Consider the following 21,896-nt stretch of genomic DNA (forward strand, 5'->3'; position numbering starts at 1 on the left):
ACTACTGAAGATAACTCAGAATAAAAAGAATTTGAGTCCTTTAGGAAGAATTCAATCTACATAACCTCCATTTAATATTAGAAGCAGCAGCTGTGTGTGTAAGAGGAAAACCATATAATAGCTTATGCCATTTTTAACCATGTAAAATAAAATTTAAGTCACAAACACCAATTTTGAATGTATCTTTCAACCTCTACAGGACACAAGGCAATGCTGAAGTTACTAAAACTTCTAATTTTAAAATAGCATTTAAATAAAGGTGATGTCAGCTAGGAAGATAGATTTTCAAGGAAAGGCAGATTTATTATTTTATTCAAAGCAACAGTAGTTTTCCCTCTAAAGCCTTTTTTGTATTTATTCTATTAGTAAGTTATAATGCATTCTACGTATTTTATCTGAGCAGTTCTGAACCCACCTATAGTTGCCTCTCCTTACATCCATCTGATTGTACCACTTCTGTAGCAAAGCCCAAGGTATCTGCCAATATACAGGTTGTGTAGAGAATACTGTCCCCTGATTCAATTATACTTTTGTATCTCAAAAGTTTTAGAAGTCCTCTCCAGCAAATTGTGTTTCAGTTTAGTTACTAAAATCATTTCATTTGTGAAGCAGTAGTGTTTCAACCTGAAAGTATTACTGCTATAGTTGTAATTATTGTCCAGTGACTCATCCCCTCCCACACTAGAAAGTAAATTTAAACAACTAATTTGTGAGATACAGATTGCTTTGTGTTAACTGCTTCAAGATAAAATCACCTTTTTTTGGGGGGGGGGGTTGGTCAATCAGGTCTGAATTAAAGCTAAGCTGACGACAATGTTCAATTTAAGTTTGTTTAATGCTGATGAAAGACATTCATATAAAGCATCCTCTTTTTTTTTCCATATAACCCCATTCTTTGGTGGCAGCTGGGGTTGTGGCTCAGTGGTAGAGTACTTGCCTAGCACAGGCAAGGCCTTGGGTTTAATCCTCAGCACCACATAAATAAATCGAGGTTAAAAAAAAGCATTCTTATGTGAAGGATGCTAAATATTTCTTCATATAAATTATCACTTTGAGGGGCTGGGGTTGCATGTGAGGCACTGGGTTTGATCCTCAGCACCACATATAAATATAAAGGTACTGTGTCCATCTACAACCAAAAAAAGTTTGTTTTTTTTAAATTATCACTTTGATATACATATTTTATAGTATGAGAAAACAGAAAGAACAATGTATCAGTTTTGCTACATTTTAATAGTAGATTTTAAGGGAGCAACATCAAACATCAGTAACATCAAACAAAAAGGTACTGAGCACTCCACAGGGTACAGAGTAGAGTGCTGCCAAGCACCTTGGAAAGTTTACATGACATGGAGAAGATGAGGCCCTTCTCTTGAGAAGTTTACAGTCTGGAAATTTTGACTACTCAGAGTTTCGGTTGAGTGAACATTTTATTAAGGCAAATTCTTCATTTCCTAGAACTACTGTATACTGAACTATTTTTGCACTTGTGAAATTAACCCAATCCAGATGAAAGAAAAGACTAAATTTGGTTGAGAATTCTTTCAAGCTCATATAGTTTTATTAACATTCATCTAGTAAACAAAACTGACCTAACAGACAACTGAAAAATTAAAGACTAGATCTCTTGAAGTGCAAGGGCTAAAATAACTGTTATTCGTTTTAAAAAGCAAATTGATGGTATGATTAGGGTTTACACTAGTTTAAAAATAGGCCAAGTATTGCATTCCCTTCATGCATTGTTCATTTAAAATAGTGAATATTAAAATACATGGGTTCTACATGTAACCCACAAAAAAGCTCCTCACAAATCTTTATTTTCTGTGTATCAAATATCCACCTTGTGTACTATGACAGTTTTATTTATGTCTCATCAAGTTAAAAGTAATGTAAATAGTGAAATTATAATAGGCTAATAACCTGCATATTTTCATATGAATGTCAATATATCTAAATAGGAAATAAATGGCAGTCGTATCTACCTATATTAAAAAAATAGAATATCTTTCCAAATTTTGCATACTCATCACTTTATAAAGACAAGGTATGCAGGTTTTAAGGTTTCACAATCAGTTGTCAGAAAAACAGCAGTTGTTCCTGCAGAATCTCATTAGCATCTGACTCAATTATTTTTAGATGACATGATTTAGACGACGTAAACCCACTCAAAAATTTGTAATTATTCTGAGATAGTTTTAATGTTAACCCTAGAATCATTTAATGTTAACCGTAGAAACAATAGCAATGTGATATAGAACAACTAATCAACATGACTAAAAATATGCTCACTTTCAGAAAAACAATCTGGTCATCTAGAAAAAAATCACAGCTACAATCTGGGGAACACTCCCATATAAGATATTGATCTGATCAAGGCACACTATTTCTAAGTAGAACTATCAGATGAGGGTGAATTTAGGCCAGCTCTAAGGAACAGCCTAAAAGACAGACCATAACTGATCCAATTTCCTTTCAAAGCAATCTAGTACTATCCTACCCACTTCAATTCAAAAGTTTGAAGTTAATTCAAATCAAAAGACCATATTGGAGCAAAAGTGAGCAAATGTGTAAACTCTAGCACATTCTTATTGCTGTATTAAGTTTGAAGATGAGCATACCTACCACAGCAATATTGTTCCAGGAAGCAGGGTAGGAACAGTGGTAAATTAGGAAACAGACTATTAATTGCACAATTAATAGAAAAGTAAAAACAAGTTTCAAAATCTACAATAAATCTATCTAAAGGAGTCATAACAATGAGGTGCTGGACTTTAGTTCTGTGGTACAGCTTTGCAATGGACTCACTGGCCTATAGATATGGTTCACTTCCTGCCTCCTGAAGGATGAATATGCTACACAGAGCTATGATGGTTTCTACTGAGTGGTAAAATTCACAGAAATTCCACATTACTCATGTCAGAATCATTCCTTGTGCAAAGTTTGATGTAGATGAAGATAAAGTGGTTTCTTGGTCAATAACTGCAATTTCTTTCTTTTAAAGTCAGTGGGTTTCTTGTATCTGTAACCACAATAGAAAGATCATTGTTTAAAATACTTTGATGATTGATCTACTCCAATGTTACATTCTCGATAAGAGGGACTAAGAAGAAACATGAACTAGTAACCATTAGAACAGTATGAATCCTATATGTATATCACTTACAGTTCTATTACAGTTGGCCCAGGTTTAATCTCATCCATCTCCATGAAAGCAAAACACTTGATGCTGGTAAACCTTTTTTAGGCTTGTAGTGTTTGAATTCAAAGAAGATAGCTGCACCTAAGGAATTAAAACAAACAACATAAGCCAGAGACCACACATTTCTTATGTGTCACCAGAAGCCTATGATTTTACAAAGTAACATGTGTCAAACAGTCTGATGACACAACTGTTGATAACTCACTGTGGCTGTCACTCCAAGCTCTGGTACTAGCATGTCTGAATGACATTTCTCCATATCATTAAATTCTACAAAGTACAACAAAAATGTATAGCAAGAATGTAAGTTATGTACACAGGTAGAATCATAAACTACCAAAGAATATAAAATATTAAATACCACAAGAAAAACAGAAGTTACTTAAGTATCAGCAGTACCTATAGAAATGGTTTCAATAAGCACCTGTATTAGATAGAATAGAAATTTAAGAGTTCCTTTAAAAAAAAATTCTACCTTATATCATTTCTCTCCCTCCTGAAACCACGCCCAGATTGTCCTTTCCATATTCTTACAAACTAACTGCCAGTTATAGTATCTTTTTACCCAATGCATCTTATTGAAAGAAAAAAAAAATAATTCTTTAACTGTTAGAAAGTAATCATTAGGTTCCTAAAAGGACTTAAGGTAATTATTAGGGAACCTGCTTCCTTAACTCTGTATTATGAGAAAAACTTCCCTATCAAATAATATTTAACCACATTATTACACAACTAGATAATGCAACTGCTAATTCTCATATTTTAAAAAAATTTTTGATTTGACTTTAAGTCAATATTCATAACTATGTGACATAAGATCTTGTGTTAAGTATACTATGAACACAAACCCAGATAAGTACTGTGTCCTTAAGAAGTCAGTAACTGATAATTACAAACCTTTGGTTAATTTTTCAATATGCTTCTGGAGCTCAATGTCCACATTAAAATGAACATATGTATCTTCTTTTCTTGAAGCCACAGGAGTATCTTGCACAGGAGTTAAATCTATGTCATTCAGATCTGGAGAAACAATTAAGTTTCTGCTTATGAGCATTCACATATACAGACGGAAAATATAGAAACTGCAAAGGTTACAGTTCCTAAAGAGGCATGGAAAGAGCTGAGAGGAGATTCTCAGGCTAAGAGATTCCTATTTGGTGTGAGCAAGTATGTGAGAGTTGTTGAAGTTCATGGGGTATGTGGAGAGAAATGAATATAGACTGGATAGGAGACCTCATGAAGGGGACAAGGAAGCCTTTACATGGCCAAGTGGACAAAACTTGATCTTCATAGTGAAGTGGTAGGAAGCCTTTACATGGCCAAGTGGACAAAACTTGATCTTCATAGTGAAGTGGTAAAAAGAACAAACATGTTTTTTTTTTTTTCCTTAGGGAATAGCCCACTATATATTTCTATGCCAAAAAAAATCTGGAGTATATAATTTGACACAATGGAGCTCTGCCACCAATTTCTAACTTTGATCAAGTATATGACTTATTTAGAAAAGCCTTTAAACCTAACCTTATCATAATTTCCCTGTTAAGAACCAAAAATGGATGAGAACAGCCAACAAAAACCCTTTGGTTAATTAATAATTTTTCATATATATTATCTAAATTCTGGTTATACTGTTTACAACATACCCTGAATTTACAACAACCAGATGGCACGTTATATATAGTTTTAATTTTCCGGGTTTAAAAATCTCAGTTTAGTCAAATTCAACATGGACTCATTTAATAACTCCTCAGTGTTTATGTGTTATTCATTTATGTGTCTCAAAAAGCTCAAAAAACAATTTAGTACATTTAATAATTAAAAAAAATATTTACATAAAAATATTTCAGTATAACATATGCAAAGGTAATTTAACATTTACAACATCATTAAATATTTTTGTGTTTTAAGTATACTTTCTCAATGAGTATGCAGTTTTATAAATGGCCTATCAAACAATGTAAATATTTTCCGGTACACTATATATTTGATAACTGGTAACCTCAGAATTTAAAAGTGTACCAGTATTAGTGCTGTGGATTATGTTCTTTAAATAAATGTTTTTCTTTGTGGTCATATTTTTCTTTTAATTAGCACTAATGAACCCATGGATCTGACTTTATTTCTGCAATTGATAAAAGTTCCTCCATTTAATTTCAGCACCGATCTGTTCCTTTGGTGCAAAACTACAGATTAAAATAAGCCGTTTGTACTAACTATAGTTATTTCTGTAAAATGGTATAATTTATTCCTTAATCACATCATCATCCCACAGGATTGCTTTCAGGGCATGGATGTTATGGATGCACCCTACTTCCCTGTCCCCTGATTTTCATCTGCCTCTGTAGGATTCACCTAAGTAGATACCTCAGTAGCACAGGAAGAAGAAGGAGCTGAAGCAGGAGAGATGGGAAAATAGGATATGGGGCTTTGTGGAGAGAAATGAATATAGACTGGATAGGAGAAGGTGAGGGGTGCTATTGTTAATCTACATCCTGAAGACTGTAGCTGCTGTTAAGGACAATGTGTATGTTTAGTCTGCACATTAGATGGAATCTGAAGAGCAAAAATCTATACAAACTCAAAAGCAAAAGTGAGTGTATAAGTAGGAAATATTTTTTGTAAGTCTTTCGAACTATGTTCTGTTATGATCTCTTCTAGGATTTTGCCTCATTATAGAATGCATTAAAGTAAGTTGTCACATATACAAGACCATCCCCTGTCAAAAACTTTGTCCCATATGAGAAAAAACATAATGCAATTTGCCAGTTATTTACCCTTTATACTAACTGTAATATAGGGATCGATGCACTGTCCAGTGTCTTTCAGACCAATTTTCTCAATCCTGATAGTGAGTAATGTCATTCCCGGTTCTGATGGCAACCTTGGTAATAAAGTACCTGGCAACAGAGAAACCTCAGTAAAAGTTAGCTCCACCAACAATTCAGAGTAAATACTTTGACAAACAGAAGATATAGCCTACCTCTTAGGAACTAGCTAGGCATTATGTATTTTTATTTCCAAAATTCATGAACATCTGATGTTATACTTTTTTAGAAAAATATTTAATTTTACACATAATATATCTGCATTTCCCAACCATAAATCACCTTTAAGCAGAAATAATCATTTCTATAATAATAGTATATAGTATGTATAATAAAAGTATGTTAAAAAGATTACTTGAGGAAGCCCAATTATACATAATTGTATAATATGCTCACATAATATTTATATTCCATATGTACTTCTATATTATACTCAGCATCTTAATATGAAGTGGTAGAACAAAGACAAGAAAAGCTTTTAAAATACTTGTTATACTGTTCTAAAGTCTGAGACATTTAATATCAGAGTTGATCAATACATTCTTCTCTTTAGTTACTCCTAATAAAGAAAATAATTTACAATTTGATATTTATGTTTTAATTTAACTATATAGTCTAACTTCTATTCTTCATTCTATTTTGTATGAGTTATTCTCTCAGAAATTAGTACTATACAGACTGCCATATAAAATGGCCATTTGTATAACTGAACATTTTCCCCAAAACCAACTAAAATTTTTAAAACTAAAAACCCACCCAGAACAACATGACAACATTCACCCACCAAGGACATATGAAGGAAGAAATCAACTGTTCAGTATGTTCCCTTTTTTGAAACTAGCAATAGAGAACAGATGCAAATAAGCTGATTTTAATCAAGTATGTATACAGAACCTCAAAATACACTTAACAAAAGATTTTGGTTGATGTTTTTCAAGTTTCTATTCAACAATGTGTTATGCTACTTTTAATGATGAGTTATTTGAAATACATGAAGCAATAAACACACTACATTTGAAAATACACATTTGATTGATGGCAAATGTGGCTTGAGAAAATTTTGAGAGGTGATGGGAATGTTCTGAACTTGTATAGTGATGACAGATGCAAAACTCTATAGAGGTGTCAAAAATCGATGAATTTTATACTTACAGAAGGGAAATGTTATGAAATGCAAATTGTACCTCAACAGTGCTGTTAAAAATGTATTACTTTCTAATTTAAACAAATATGAAGACAATACAGACAAATGCAATAATGGGAAGGCCTGGAGGCTGCATTCCACTGTTGCATTAACAAACCTAAATGGGCTCAGGCTGATATCATTAAATATATACATAATACCTTTTATGCATCTTCTTTGATTGACAAATGAGGGTACTTTTAGAAGAGGGGCTTGTACCTGGACATCTGGGATGAACTTCAGAGAGTTAAGAAACACCTCTGAAATTTTATGAAAAATGTGAATATGTATACATTTATATTTATATACATACATATTCACATGTATGTATATCATATATGAATTTTTCTGCAGAAAAGTTCATTCTATTATGTAGTACATGGCTGTATAAATATGCTACAGTTTATGTACACATTCTTGTGTTGATAGACATTTGAATTACTTCAAGTGTTTGGATATAGTTAACAAGGCTATAATAAATACTCTTCTGAACATCTTCTGGTTCCCATAAGCACCCATTTCTGAAACAGAGGAATCACTAAGTCACCTGGCATGTTACCTCCATACCTACTATATAATGACAATCCATTTCCCAAGGTGGTTGTGCCAATTTTTATTCCTAGCCCAAGTGCAGTAGTGTTCCCATTGCTCCACATCCTCACTAGGTACTGTTTTCTCAGATTCTTCATATTAGCCAATTTTGGTATAAAGAGATCAATCATTTTAATTTGCATTCCTCTGAAGATTAATAAGGTTGAGCACCTTTTAGAATAAATCAAATATATGATTTCCTCTTTTCTGAAGTGTGTTCAATTATTTTGCTTTATTTTTTATTGAGATATCTATCTTATTGAGCTGTAGGAGGTCTCTATTATTTTGCTGGACAAATATTTTACAAATAGCTTCTTAGTACTTTTCCTTTATAAAGACTTTTTGTTGAAGTAGAGCATATACATTTTAAAATGTACAAATTGTTAGTACAGTTTGCTGAACTTCCACAAAGTGAATACACCTGTATAACTAGTATCAGATCTAGGAAAGATATGATCAGCCTCCTGGGAGTGTCCTTCCCCCCACCATATCCAATTAACTCTTCCAAAAGATAGCAACCATTGCTAACTTCTAACACCAAGTATTAGTTTTGAATGTTAAGAATGACTTTTCTCTGCCATGGTGTCTTCTGATTATGATAAATACTTACTGCTAGTAATATCAAATTTCTTAATATCTTCCTTTACTATCAGTGCTTTTTATGTCATATTTAAGACAACTTACCCCACTCCAAAATCATAAAGGTATTATCTTGAAAGCATTTTATTGTTTTGCCATTCACACTTAATTCCATATGTCACACAGAATTATTGACTATGGTGTATAGTAGGGGCTTTAATTTCATTCAATTTCACATAAATACTCAATTGTCTCAGCACTACTCATTAAAAAGACTGACATTTTCCACCACTGATCTGCAGTCCCACTTCAATCATAAATCATGTGGCAATCACTTTCTGAGTTTTCTGTCTTACCGGACTGTTTATCCTCTTACCACTAATACAGTATCTTTATTCTATAGCTGCAATAAAAATTCAGATGAGTTTCAGAAAGAGTCTATCTTTATAAACTGCTTCTTCTAATTTATGAACTAGTATATATCTTTACATTTTAAAAATCATTACAATTATTTAATAGAATTTTATTTGACCTAAAAGCCTTCAGAAATAAAGACCTAGAGATGTAGGGAAAACTCCTGTTTTTATGTTTATGTTCCCTGAAGAATGGATGGCCATGTAGAAATGACTGGAAAAGGGGGTGTGAGCTAATGGTAAAAGGCTGCCAGGGTCCCAGCAAGCCCTGTCTGGTCAGATTCTTCTTGGCCTCTCTGTATAGCCTTCTTTCCTTCTGGACCTAAGGCAGGTCCTGTCTGGAATGAGGGTTTTAAGAGAGGGGGGAATGGAGGGTAGGGGGACAGGAAGGGAATAGCAGGGAAGGAAGGAAAGAGAGAGAGAGAGAGAGAGAGAGAGAGAGAGAGAGAGAGAGAGAGAGAGAGAAAGAAAGAGAGAGAGAGAGAGAGAGAGAGAGAGAGAGAGAGAGAGCACTTTCTAGGTTTTATGACTGGCTTTGGGAGAGAAGGGTGAACGGACAGGAGGGAAGGAGGAGAGCAAAGGCTTTGCTGCTGAGCTTGCTTTTGAGATTCCAATCTCCTTCAGTTAGAAGTTCTCAGCAGGCCAAACCCCACCCTTTGGGTTATCATATTCTGATCTGACCCTGCCCAACTTCCCCCTCTCCCTCCCTCCTCCTCCCTTTCTCCTTTTAAAAAGGGAATGTGTAGATCTTTCCATCCTTTAAGATCTTCTTTGATTTCTCTCTTTAGGGTTCTGTAGTTTTTATTGTATAGATCTTTGACTTCTTTAATTGATTCTCAAGTATCATTTTTTTGAGGTTATTGTGAATGGAGTAGTTTTCCTCATTTCCTTCTCAGAGGCTTTGTCACTGATATACAGAAATGCCTTTGATTTATGGGTGTTGATTTATATCCTGCTCCTTTGCTGAATTCATTTACTATTTCTGGAAAGATCTACCTTGCTCTTGGATAGGCAGAATTAATATTATCAAAATGACCAAACTACCAAAAGCACTATATAGATTTAATGCAATTCCAATCAAATTCTCAATGGCATTCCTCATAAAAATAGAAAAGGCAATCATGAAATTCATCTGGAAAAATAAGAGACCAAGAATAGCTAAAGAAATCCTTAGCAGGAAGAGTGAAGCAGGGAGTATCGCTATATGAGACCTTAAACTATACTACAGAGCAATAGTAACAAAAACAGCTTGGTTTTGGCACTAAAACAGACTGGTAGATCAATGGTACAGAATAGAGGACACAGAGACTAACCCACAAAATTACAATCATCTTATTTTAGACAAAGGTGCCAAAAACATGCACTGGAGAAAAGATAGCATTTTCAACAAATGGTGCTGGGAAAACTGGAAATCCATATGCAACAAAATGGAATTAAACTCATAAATCTCACCATGCACAAAACTTAACTCAAAATGGATCAAGGACCTAGGAATTAAGCCAGAGACTCTTCGTCTAACAGAAGAAAAAAGTAGGCCCTAATCTTCATCATGTGGGTTTGGCCCCAACTTCCTTAATAAGACTCCTATGGCACAAGAATTAAAACCAGGAATCAATAAATGGGATGGATTCAAACTAAAAAGTTTTTTTTTCTCAGCAAAAGAAAACAATCCGTGAGGTGAACAGAGAGCCTACATCTGGGAGAAAATTTTTACCCCTCACACATCAGATAGAGCACTAATCTCTAGGGTATATAAAGAACTCAAAAAGCTAAGCACTGAAAAAACAAGTAACCCAATCAAAAAATGGGCCAAGGACTTGAACAAACACTTCTCAGAAGAGGATATACAATCAATCAACAAATATATGAAAAAAATTTCAACATCTCTAGCAATCAGAGAAATGCAAATCAAAACTAAGATACAACTCCAGTAAGAATGGCAGCTATTATGAAGACAAACAACAATAAGTATTGGAGAGGATGTGGGGAAAAAGGTACACTCATACATTGCTGGTGGGACTGCAAATTGGTGCAGCCAATCTGGAAAGCAGTATGGAGATTCCTTGGAAATCTGGGAATGGAACCACCATTTGACCAAGCTATTCCTCTCCTTGGACTATACCCAAAGGACTTAAAAACAACATACTACAGGGACACAGCCACATCAATGTTTATAGCAGCACAATTCACAATAGCTAAACTGTGGAGCCAACCTACATGCCCTTCAGTGGATGAATGGATTTTTAAAAATGTGGCATATATACACTATGAACGTTTTTTAAAGAGAATAAAATTATGGCATTTGCAGGTAAATGGATGGCATTGGAGAAGATAACGCTAAGTGAAGTTAGTCAATCCCCAAAAAACAAATGCCAAATGTTTTCTCTGATATAAGGAGGCTGACTCATAATAGGGTAGGGAAGAGGAAAATGGGATGAATAGATGGATTTTAGATAGGGAAGAGGGGAGTGAGGGAAAGGGAGGAGGCAGGGGATTAGCCTCCTAATAAATGTGGAATGAATGTGATGGACATCATTATCCAAAGTACATGTCTGAAGACACATATTGGATGTCAACCTACTTTATATACAAACAGAGATATGAAAAATTGTAGTATATATGTGTAATAAGAATTGTAATGCAAAAAAAACAAGTATATGTACAACGTGAATTGGCATGAACATACTTTATACAAAGATAAAAAAAAATGTGCTCTATATGTGTAATAAGAATTGTAATACACTCCATTGTCGTGTATTTAAAAAAAATAAAATCAATAAAAGAAAAAGAAGGGAATGGGGAGTGGGTAGGGAAAAACTGTGGAATGAAACCAAATTAACTTTTCAATGCACATATGTGAATATACTACAATGAAACTCATCATTTTGAATATCTATAACATACTAATTTTAAAAAATGTAAATAAATAGATCAGTAAAGTAGATGAAAGGGAACAGTGGGAGGGAGGATGGGGAGGGTGAAGGGACTGAATTGAAGCAAATTATATCCCATGCATTTATAATTAGTCCAAATGAATCTAATGTCAAGAATAACTATTATGAACAAATGAAAAAAAGAATAATGACTTCACTGTTTTTATAAAATGCATTCTCATAAACAATTCAATTGAGAGAAATGAAAAAAGTAAAAGAGAATGTACAATTCAACATCTCACCAACCATAACAATTATTAAGTCACTCTTCCATCTTTTTCCCTAATTTCAAGATTGCTCCAGTTTCCTTTTCCTTTTGATATTCTTTTATTTCTTTCAATAAAGGTTTATTTTCTACATAAAATTCTTATATTTCTTTTGTTGAATTTATAATAAGGTCCTTGATATTATTTAATACTACTATAAATATTATAATAGTTCATTTTCTAAGCAACTATTACTTGTTTGAGATAAAATTGATTTGTCTGTACAGATTTTCTATCCAGGAACCACATTATCTTATTAATGAGTTATGAATAGGTTTTTTGCATATATTCTCTATATATTCATAAATGTGCAAATAAAGAACATCCCCCCTTTTATATTTCATTTTCTTGTCCTAGTGCAGTAGCTAGAGCTTCCAAAACAATGCTGATGAAAAGAAGTAATAGACACTCTTGTTTTGTTCAAATTCATCATTAAACGATTTTGGGCTGTAAATGTCATGTAGCCATGTTTTATCAGGTTAAGGATGTTTTTCTGTTCTTTGACAAGAATTGTTTAAAATCAAGGCTGTATTTCAAACTTAACTGAAGACTTTTTCTGCATTGTTGACAACTTTATGAAATCTTTCCCCTTAATCTGCTAATGTGAACTACCTTGATAAATTCTGCTAACAATAATTTGAAAAATCACTCATTAGTTCATGGAGATTTTCTGAATTATTTTCTACAGCATCCTATGTTTATTCAGTCAATCTTCATATGGCAGTTACTTTATTTCTAACTTTTTATCATTATAAAAAACACCTAAACAGAGAATCTTGTGTATATGCAAATGTTTCCTCCTCTTTTTCCTGTATTTTGGGGGTGCATCTTCAGAGTAAATTCTCAGGAATGGGATTGCTAAGGAAAAAATATGTACTTATATGTTGTTAGAGAATGCTCAATTCCCCTCCAAAGGAACCTCACCATTTTTCTGTTCCCACCAGTGATTAATAAGTACCTATTTCCCCTAAGGCTCACCAACAGTAGCTTTAATTTCTGTTTTTTATTAAAAATAAAGTTGAGTATCTTTTTATGTTTAACGGATGTTTTTTAAATGTGTGTGTGTGTGTGTGTGTGTGTGTGTGTGTGTGTGTGCGCGCACGCTCGTGCGCTCGCTCATATTGTCTGTTCCTCTCATGTATTCTGCTTTGGTTATTACAATTAAAATTTTTTTATATATTAAGAATGTTGGGTTGGGATGTAGCTCAGTGGCAAATTGTCTGCCTTGCATTTGCAAAATACTGGATTCAAACCCCAGTTCTAAAAAAGACAAAAAAAGAACCCACCCCACCCCACCCCCCAAAACCCCCAAGAATGTTACTTCTTTTATGTATTACCTCTTTACTACCTTTTTTGACATTCAAAAGATGATTGCTTTACAACTTTCAAAGTCTTTTTGTTGTTAAGATTATTTTTTTCCAAGTTGATATTAAACTTGTTGTTACTTTGGGGTGAGTCAATTTTATAACCTGTCATCATCTAGGTCTTTCAGTTGAAATGGTAGGGCTGATGCTACATTCCTTACCAACAATCTTTTTGCCTGAGACTACACAGTAAGGTTTAATGTAATCATTATGCTTCGAATAATTTAATATGGAGGCAGTGATTTCAAGTCTGAATTTCTTGTTTAATTCAAGGTAGAATGTCAAACATTGTGTTCCATGATGAAGGAAGCTGAGTGTAATTAAGATCATAGATTACATAGAAAGGTGCCTATTTAAGGTGTTTCAGAATGGTCTATGATGTGCTCTCTCTCTCTGCATGGTCAACTCCTACATACTCAGTGAGTCCTAAATCTGGCTAGATTTATTGAACTCCCTCAGCCCTTCTTTTTTGCCAACCTATGACATTGGTGCACATCTCTAATCATAATCATGTGCTTTTGGCTCTGTCTTGCTGACTACACAATAAGCATCCTGAAAGGTGTGGGAACTGTTCCTTTTGTAGTATGCACAAGGAATAAACAGATCTTTGTTGAAGAAATATTTTATTGAATGAATGACTGAATTTCCAGTTCTAGAGGTTATCATGCTCTAGTAAACAAATGGCTAGAGAATCTATATCAATGAGTGAAGAAATAATAAACATAAAAGAAGATCAAATGCTAAAATAATACCATACCATCTATATGCATGTTTTTGCATCAAAGATAAAACCATGATAGTTGTAAATTGAGCCAATGCATTAAAAGGAAGATTTCTAAGTGAAGAATTAACATATCCAATTACATAGTGTAATATGAGAACAAGTCAACTACATTCATAAAATTCGAAGACTAACAAGGATAAGAAAGAAATCACTACACACAATAAATAATTACCTTGTAATTACTGTTTGTCCTTATGAAGAAAGAGCTATATTTTACTTGTCATATTTGTAGGAAATTTCAAAATTGCTGAGATGATGATGTAAATAAATTTGCTAAAATTTTTCTGTATTTTTTATTTCCTTTTCAAACCACATGCTGTACTTGAAATAGATTCCAGTTCTATAAATTTCTGGTTTGATTATTTGTTCACTAGCTATACTTCTGTAGCAAACAAGATCCTTGAAGCAGATGATGTAAGTCATGAAATGGACAGATTAAGGACTTTATGGGTTTCAGGTTGCTGAGTTGAAAAGAAACTCTGTAAATTAAGTCTATTTGCTATGAAAGATTAAGCCCAAAGTAATTAGATTTTTGTATTCTGATATAGCATTTTGGTATTTTATTTCAGAGATACAGAAAGCTCACTAAACCTTTCTATTCCCTGAATTATTTTCCTCAAAGTAAGAAAGAGTACATATAGTTCAATTGGCTATATTTGATTTTCGATCATATTTTCCAAGGCCTGTGTCATTATAAAATTAAAAATGTCATTGAAGGACAATTTGACCTTTAACTTAATTGTAGAATGGGGAAAATTGTTATACTGTGGACATTGAAGATTTCATTCATGATAAGGCTGTTGTGTCTATATTATCATGGCAGGGTGCTCCTAAGAATTATAACATTTTTATTATCTTTATTTTATGTAATTTATATAATTGTAAGTTTGTTGTATTTTTTTTTTTTTTGGTACTGAGGATTTAACACAGGGGTACTTTACCAGTGAGCCACATCCTCAGCCCTTTTTATTTTTCATTTTGAGACAGGATTTCACTTAGTTGCTGAGGGCCTCACTGAGTTGCTGAGATTAGTCTTAAACTTGGGATCCTCCTGCCTCAGCCTCCCAAGTCACATGGATTACAGGCTTGTGCCATAGCATCTAGCTTATTATGATCTTTTGAAAAAATATTGATTAAGGTGTCCTTTACATATATAAAAGGCATCTTTTTTTAGTGTGCAGCTTTATGAGTTTTGACAAACACACATGCTAAACACTACTACTGTTAAGCTAATGAGATGAAGTATAATATATGACTATGGTATGACCAAGAGTAGTTTATTCCCATTTAAAATTAAAAATGAATTTTTATCCAACCTTTCTTGAAAAGAATAAAAAATTGTTAAACCTTTCTTTGACATTAATATCATTTTCAAAGCCTTCAATTCTCATAAGACAAACAGTAACTTTTGTGTACTGCTTTAAACACTAACTGGCTTAAGTACAAATAGTAGTTTAATTTTCTTAAGGTAATCTCAGTAGATTTCATTTAAATAGAGGATATAAATTTATAACCTATTATTTATTACCTGAAAACTTATTTATCATGTTGAATATTAAAGCTTCTAAATGATAAACCAAAGTAATACAAATAAAAAATTAGCTGATCAGGATTATATGCTTATAATCCTAGCTACTTAAGAAATTGAGGCAGGAGGATTGCAAATTTGAGGCCAGTGGGGGCAACTTAGAGAGACTTTGTCTCAAAATAGAAAGAACTAGGGATGTAGCTCAGTGGTAGGGTGCTTGCCTCACCTGTGTGAAGCCCTACATTTGTTTCCTAGTACCACATGCACAAATAGCCATGACACAATTTTAGACAAAATTTAAAAAAACATTTCTGAGTGACCTAAACATAAGCCTAGCAATCTCAACATTATTCTAGATTTGTATTGGTTATTCATCTTTTATATAGTCTTAGATATGTACAAAAACTGTTTTTTGAAACTCAAAATGAAGAGTGAATCTTACTTCTTTAATATCAAGCCTGTACTTGTTTCTTTCCTTCATAAATATTCAATTCTGAGTTGAACTTGAGAGTTAAGCAAATATGGATTTCATTTTCAGCTAAAGTGCAGTGCTTTTCTTACTCATGCATATAGGAAGTTTAAAACTGCAACAAAATATTCATTGCTGTTCCATGAATATTAGGGCATCCTTATTTCACAGAATTTCAGAATATATTTAGGGTTAAGCAGTAAATACCACCAAAGTGTGCAGTTAAACTCTGGCTCTCTGTGCACTTCCTTTCTCTCAAAGTCTCAAATTCTCAGACTGAGCCGAACAGTCACAGCCAGAGTCCCTCATCCAGTCATGTACTTATATTGAAAGGAAAGGAAAATACCATTCAATGTTATCTGGAAGTTCTCCTAGCTATTTTTCAATAGTTTTAAGGCTTGTTAATATTCTATTACTCTTAAGCAGTTTTGGAAACATTTTAAGATTTCTGTTTTATAATTTGTCTTGTTTGTTTGTAGTACTGGGGATTGAAGTCTGGGGTGCTCTACCACATAGCTACATCCCCAGCTCTTTGACTTATTTTTTTTTATTTTGAAACAGGGTTTTGCTAAGTTCCCCAGGCTGGCCTCTCCTGCCTTAACTTGCCAAGTTCCTGGGATTACAGGCATGCACCACTAAGTCTGGCTAAGTTTTTTTTTAATCCATGAATCTTGTCACTTGAAGTCAAAAGGTTTTCTCCAGAGCTTTGCAGAAATTGATTTATAGGAAATGTCTATTGAGTATGCTCTTCATCAAGGCTCTAAGCAACATCTGGCCTGCTTTGTCTTGAAAGTCCTCTGGCCACTCAAATTTTTAACCCAACACCTGTAGTAACTCTTCCTTGCATGCTAAATGGCATCTGTGTATGAAGCATATACCCACTGATTCATCTTAGGTTTTGTGAGAGTATTTATTATTTTTTTCCAGATATGATGGTTACACTTAAGAATTCAGCCATTATCCAAATCACATATTTCTGAACACAGAAAAATACATATTTCTAGTACCAGTCAATAAAGAAAATAAAAACAAGAATATATTCATATAACTTATATACAAACAACTTTAATCAGGTATAATTTTTCACAGACCTAGAAATATTATTATTTGAATGCTAAAGACCCCTAAGATTTTTATCAAACTTTTAATATAATTTCAAAGTGAACAAACTTCTTATAATTTTACTCTTTATCTTGAAAGGTTGGACCAGTTTCTCAACTACTAATCAGTTACCAACCAAAAGAAATTGTGCATGTGTTTTCATATTTTCACACAATTTGTATGTGTGTACAAATTGCAGATGTGCAGTACAAATTGCAAAATTTTTCTCTTGCTAGATTTTTAAGACCCATTTCATGTTTTGTGCCATTTACAAAATGTTATGACCAAATAATGATTTGATAATACCATTATTTTAAATTATGTTAAAATTATCCCAAAATAATAGAAAATATTATTTTATATATATCATTTTTATTGGATTTTAAAATTACAAAGAAATGTGCACTTAAAAAATGTGTGTGACAGACTTTGAATTGGTAGTATCAAACATCTGAATTTAATTACAAGTATGATAAATCTAAAACAAAGAAGACATAAATATATAATCACACACATATGATAATGCTTAGTTTACATTTTAGATATCAGGTTCATCTCTGTTCTAAAAGTATGGACAACAAATTTTGTACTCCTTATTCATGACATTTAATTTACCAAGCACCAAGGCAAAATGAAGACTGACTCACCTCTTATTGAAGTAAATGCCTGTGACAAACATTTGTACAATATCATGTAAAAAGCAAATTCAAATCAGTGTTTTAAAAAATATAATCTTTGGTAATTTTCCTCTTTTAATGTTCTGACCTAGACAATGATGTACTATTTTGGAACAAAGACTGTCATGCCATTTCCAATTTTGGACTAGAAATTGTCCTTATAGTATGATATGAGATATAAACAATAGAAATTTTTAAAAAGCAAAAATAAAAAAGTTGAAAGAAAAGAATGACTTCCTCTTCTGCATGTGAGGACAGGGTCTTAAGGATCCCATTGACCTTCATATCCATGTCACTCCAGACTCATCCTCAGGCTGGTGGTCCTTTCATTGTCTGATTCTCCATGATCTCTATGGCCATCCTACTTGATACTTAGACCTTCATTTTTCTCAGCATCCTCTTGGAACAAAGAAGTTATGGGCAGGGGGTGGGGGGCTTCAGATGTTCTCCCATTGTTTTTCTGTACCTGTTGCAGGTACAGTGGTGCTTCATTGCTTGGTCTGTGTCAGTGCTGTGGGGTGCCCAGCAGAGGCAGAGGCCTTACTTGCACAATTCCCTTTCCTCTCCACAGTGGCAGTGGCTAGGTCAGACGCTTTTACGCTAACATTTTTGGCTAGGTCAGACGCTTTTACACAGTTTTTAAAACATTCTTGAGGGAACTTGTCTATGTTTAACAAACAGCCATTTGGGGGATCCATAGCTACCTTCACAAATTGTTTTCCACAGATGAAGCACAATGAAATAGAACAACTTGAGTTTTTACCCAAGTATCACCTGTTAATAAACAGTTTCCATCAACAAGATGGACTTTTTGGTATCCCCTATTACAGTAGTGTGGTAAAATGGTTCCAAACCTTCTAATTCATTGTCATTACTTTATCAGAGTTGTCTTTAGGTTTAGGCTTAGAATCTTCCTCTCGCAGAAAATCACACTGAATTGAGTAATTCCTTCCAACTCTTTTTGACACCAGTGAGAGCATGCTTGCTCTGGTTGGTGCATAAGAGGTGGTTGGGGGCAGATAAGTCAGAAAAAGACATGCTTTCTGTGTTCAGTACAACTTGGGGCTCACCAGCTACCAATGGCTTCCTTTGTCTTGCAGTACAAACTGAAAGTGGAATTAACCAAATGAACACAGTCCTGCTGCTCACTGCTATATGAGTGTTAAAGACCTATCATATTGCTATCTGGGCTGCTCAGTCTCTGTCCATTCCTGTGAATGTGCATTGCCCAGTGTACAAAGTTCAAATGTTACTCTTTTTTAATCACTCCCTTACTTGGAGTTCTTAGTGACAGCTCAATAACATCCATGGGATGTTATTGAAAACTTGGTTTGGACAGCTGTAGCCATTTAGAGTTTTCCATATTTAAAAGTATGAGGCATAAATAGTGGCCTCACAAAAATGTCTATATTCTAATCCTGGGAACCTGTGACTGTTATGTTTACATGGCAAAAGGAACTTTGCAGAAGCTTGAGATGGGGAGGTTCTCCTGCAGTTCTTTTTAAGGCTTTAGGGACAATTAAAATAAAGATGTTAAAATGAGACATGATGGTTAAAAGCATGGACTCTGTAGCCAAACTTCTGTGTGATTATGGATAATTTGTTTTTCTATGCCTCACTTTTCACCTCTGAAAAATAGAACTAAACTATTGTTGTGAGGATTAGATGAGAGGATTAGGATAGTATGTGGCACATCACAAATACAAGTGTTAGCTATTTCTTATTTACATAGCAATTCCATGTGGAAGAACATTTCTTCTGATCTTTGCTCTAGATCTGAGAGCAGATGATCTAGCTGGAAAAGCACAGTTTACACTGGATAAATAATTATCTTGTATCAAAGAAACACTAACAATAACATTTTATAGTGACTGTAATTTTTCCAATAACCCTATGGTGTAGGACTGTTAGCACCATTTAGAAGTGATAATGAAAATACAGTAGCCACCACTACCCCAGCAAATGAAAAGTATCATGCCAAATGCTTTGTATGTGGTGCCTTAATTTTCATTGTAACCCTATGAATTAGGCATTGTCAACATCTCCTTTTATAAAGAAAAAAGTACAGTCACTCAACTACTGATTGGCAGATGTTAGACTCAAAAGCGCAGGTATCTTGTTTGTCTAAGCCTATACTGTTTATATTTCAAACGTCTTCTACCAAAGAGTATTTAAATTACTGGAATATGACTTTAATTATGAAGTTTTCTGGATGATATGTATATTATATTTAATTATACCATAAAGCATAAAAAATGCATCACAATAGTACAGTGTTATTTCCACACTTCCAAAAAATGAACTAGTTCATCAGAAGTAAAAACTGTGCACTGTATAAGAACAGAAGAAATTATAGAAGTGGAAGAGGCAAAAAATTCACTCAGGGTGCTTGACTAGGGTATTTTACAACCTTGTCAAGATCTTCCACAAATAAAAAGAACTTGCTATGTATTCTTTATTTCCCTGTTAAGGGCAACTGTATAGTATCTGTTCCTCCAGGTCCAGGTTTCACAATCATATATGATTATTTAAAGAACAGCTAGATATATAAAGAAAAGAATTAACATAGCAAACAGTTACTCTAGAAAGCCTACTTACAATGTTGGTCCATGGCTAGCATCTGGGAACCTGGATTTCAGCAGGATTCCCATCATGCCCTGTTAAGAAGATCACTGTGCCTAAACCATCCATGCAAACAATATGGTTTGTGCTGAACACTTGCTTTCTTCCTGGAGTCTTTAGTTTTGGTTCATGCTAACCCCAATAAGTGTCTTGTGCACTGAATCTCTACAGTGTTTCCCCAATAGACAATATTTTTCATTTTACAGGTGTGAAATAATGTTGAGAGAATCAAATACATATTTGACTCTGCTGGGAGATGACTCTTAGAAGTTTGGTTTCCTCTGGAATTTGCCTGTGTGCTTTTACCCTTTGCTAATTTTGTTCTTGTGTTTTCTTGTTGTAATGACTCAGAATACAACTGTGAGTACAGCTATATGCTGAGTCCTGTGGGTCTTCCTAGCCAATCACTAAACCCGGGATGTTTTGAGGATCCCTGACACAAATAGTAAGATACTTTCACAATAAACCATTAGCTACCGCTATCAGAATGGCCATGATAATTGGCTTAAGATTGGCAAACCTGGAGATGTTTTACCCGCCACTAACAAGTACAAAAGTAAGTTCCAAACACCTGACCTTGAATTATATAATGTACATTTTTTGTACCCACCAGGCACTCTAGCAGGAAAAGAATCAGGAGACCCTGCTCCAGCACCACCTTCTTCTTCATCTTCTTCAAATTCCAAATGCTCTTCCTCACCAGGGGCTGAAATTCTCCTATATAAAAAAGGACAGAAAAATTAGTGAGCTACTCCACTTAATACACCAGCTAACCCTCATAGCCACTAACTTCCCAGATAAGATGCTGATTATTAGGTTAATGTTGATATAAATGTCAATGTCAATCATCTCATTGCTACCAATGGTATCAGCCATATCACCAATACCAAATTTGATAGGGAAAAAATACAGAAATATTTGAAAAACAGGCATAAAATAGATAATAAAATCAGAAGATAAAATATGGATGCTTATTTATTTACCTTAATGGGACAGGCTGAACATCAAATGGAAATTCTTTATTATATGTGAGAATATTCTTTAGGACTAGAAAAAATACATAGACCAACATTAGACTTATATCATAATCTTAGACTTATATATTAGTTAGTCTTATATGTTATATCTTAAATTGATACTTTTAATCATATTTTATAGTGTATTAACCACACATTAATATATGTATTTTAAATTCCGAGCTTCACTATCATTTCAAGACTCTGCAATTGACTACTGAATGTCATAGCAAAATAAAAATGTCCATTGTGGACTGCAGGTACCAGTATTTTCAGAGTACTGTAAGATCTCCAAGGAAAGTCTCAGAGCCCTCATAGAAAATGAACCATAAAATAGTTCTCCAAT

General features: G+C 33.8%; 1 pseudogene; it reads right to left on the reverse strand.

Moving 5' to 3' along the window:
- Positions 1–2,200: 2,200 nt before the first annotated feature.
- On the reverse strand, positions 2,201–21,245 carry LOC144372660 (axin interactor, dorsalization-associated protein-like; annotated as a pseudogene).
- Between the last annotated feature and the right edge of the window lie 651 nt (positions 21,246–21,896).

This window comes from Ictidomys tridecemlineatus, unplaced genomic scaffold (genome assembly GCF_052094955.1).
Source record: "Ictidomys tridecemlineatus isolate mIctTri1 unplaced genomic scaffold, mIctTri1.hap1 Scaffold_143, whole genome shotgun sequence".
In the NCBI taxonomy this organism is placed as follows: Eukaryota; Metazoa; Chordata; class Mammalia; order Rodentia; family Sciuridae; genus Ictidomys; species Ictidomys tridecemlineatus.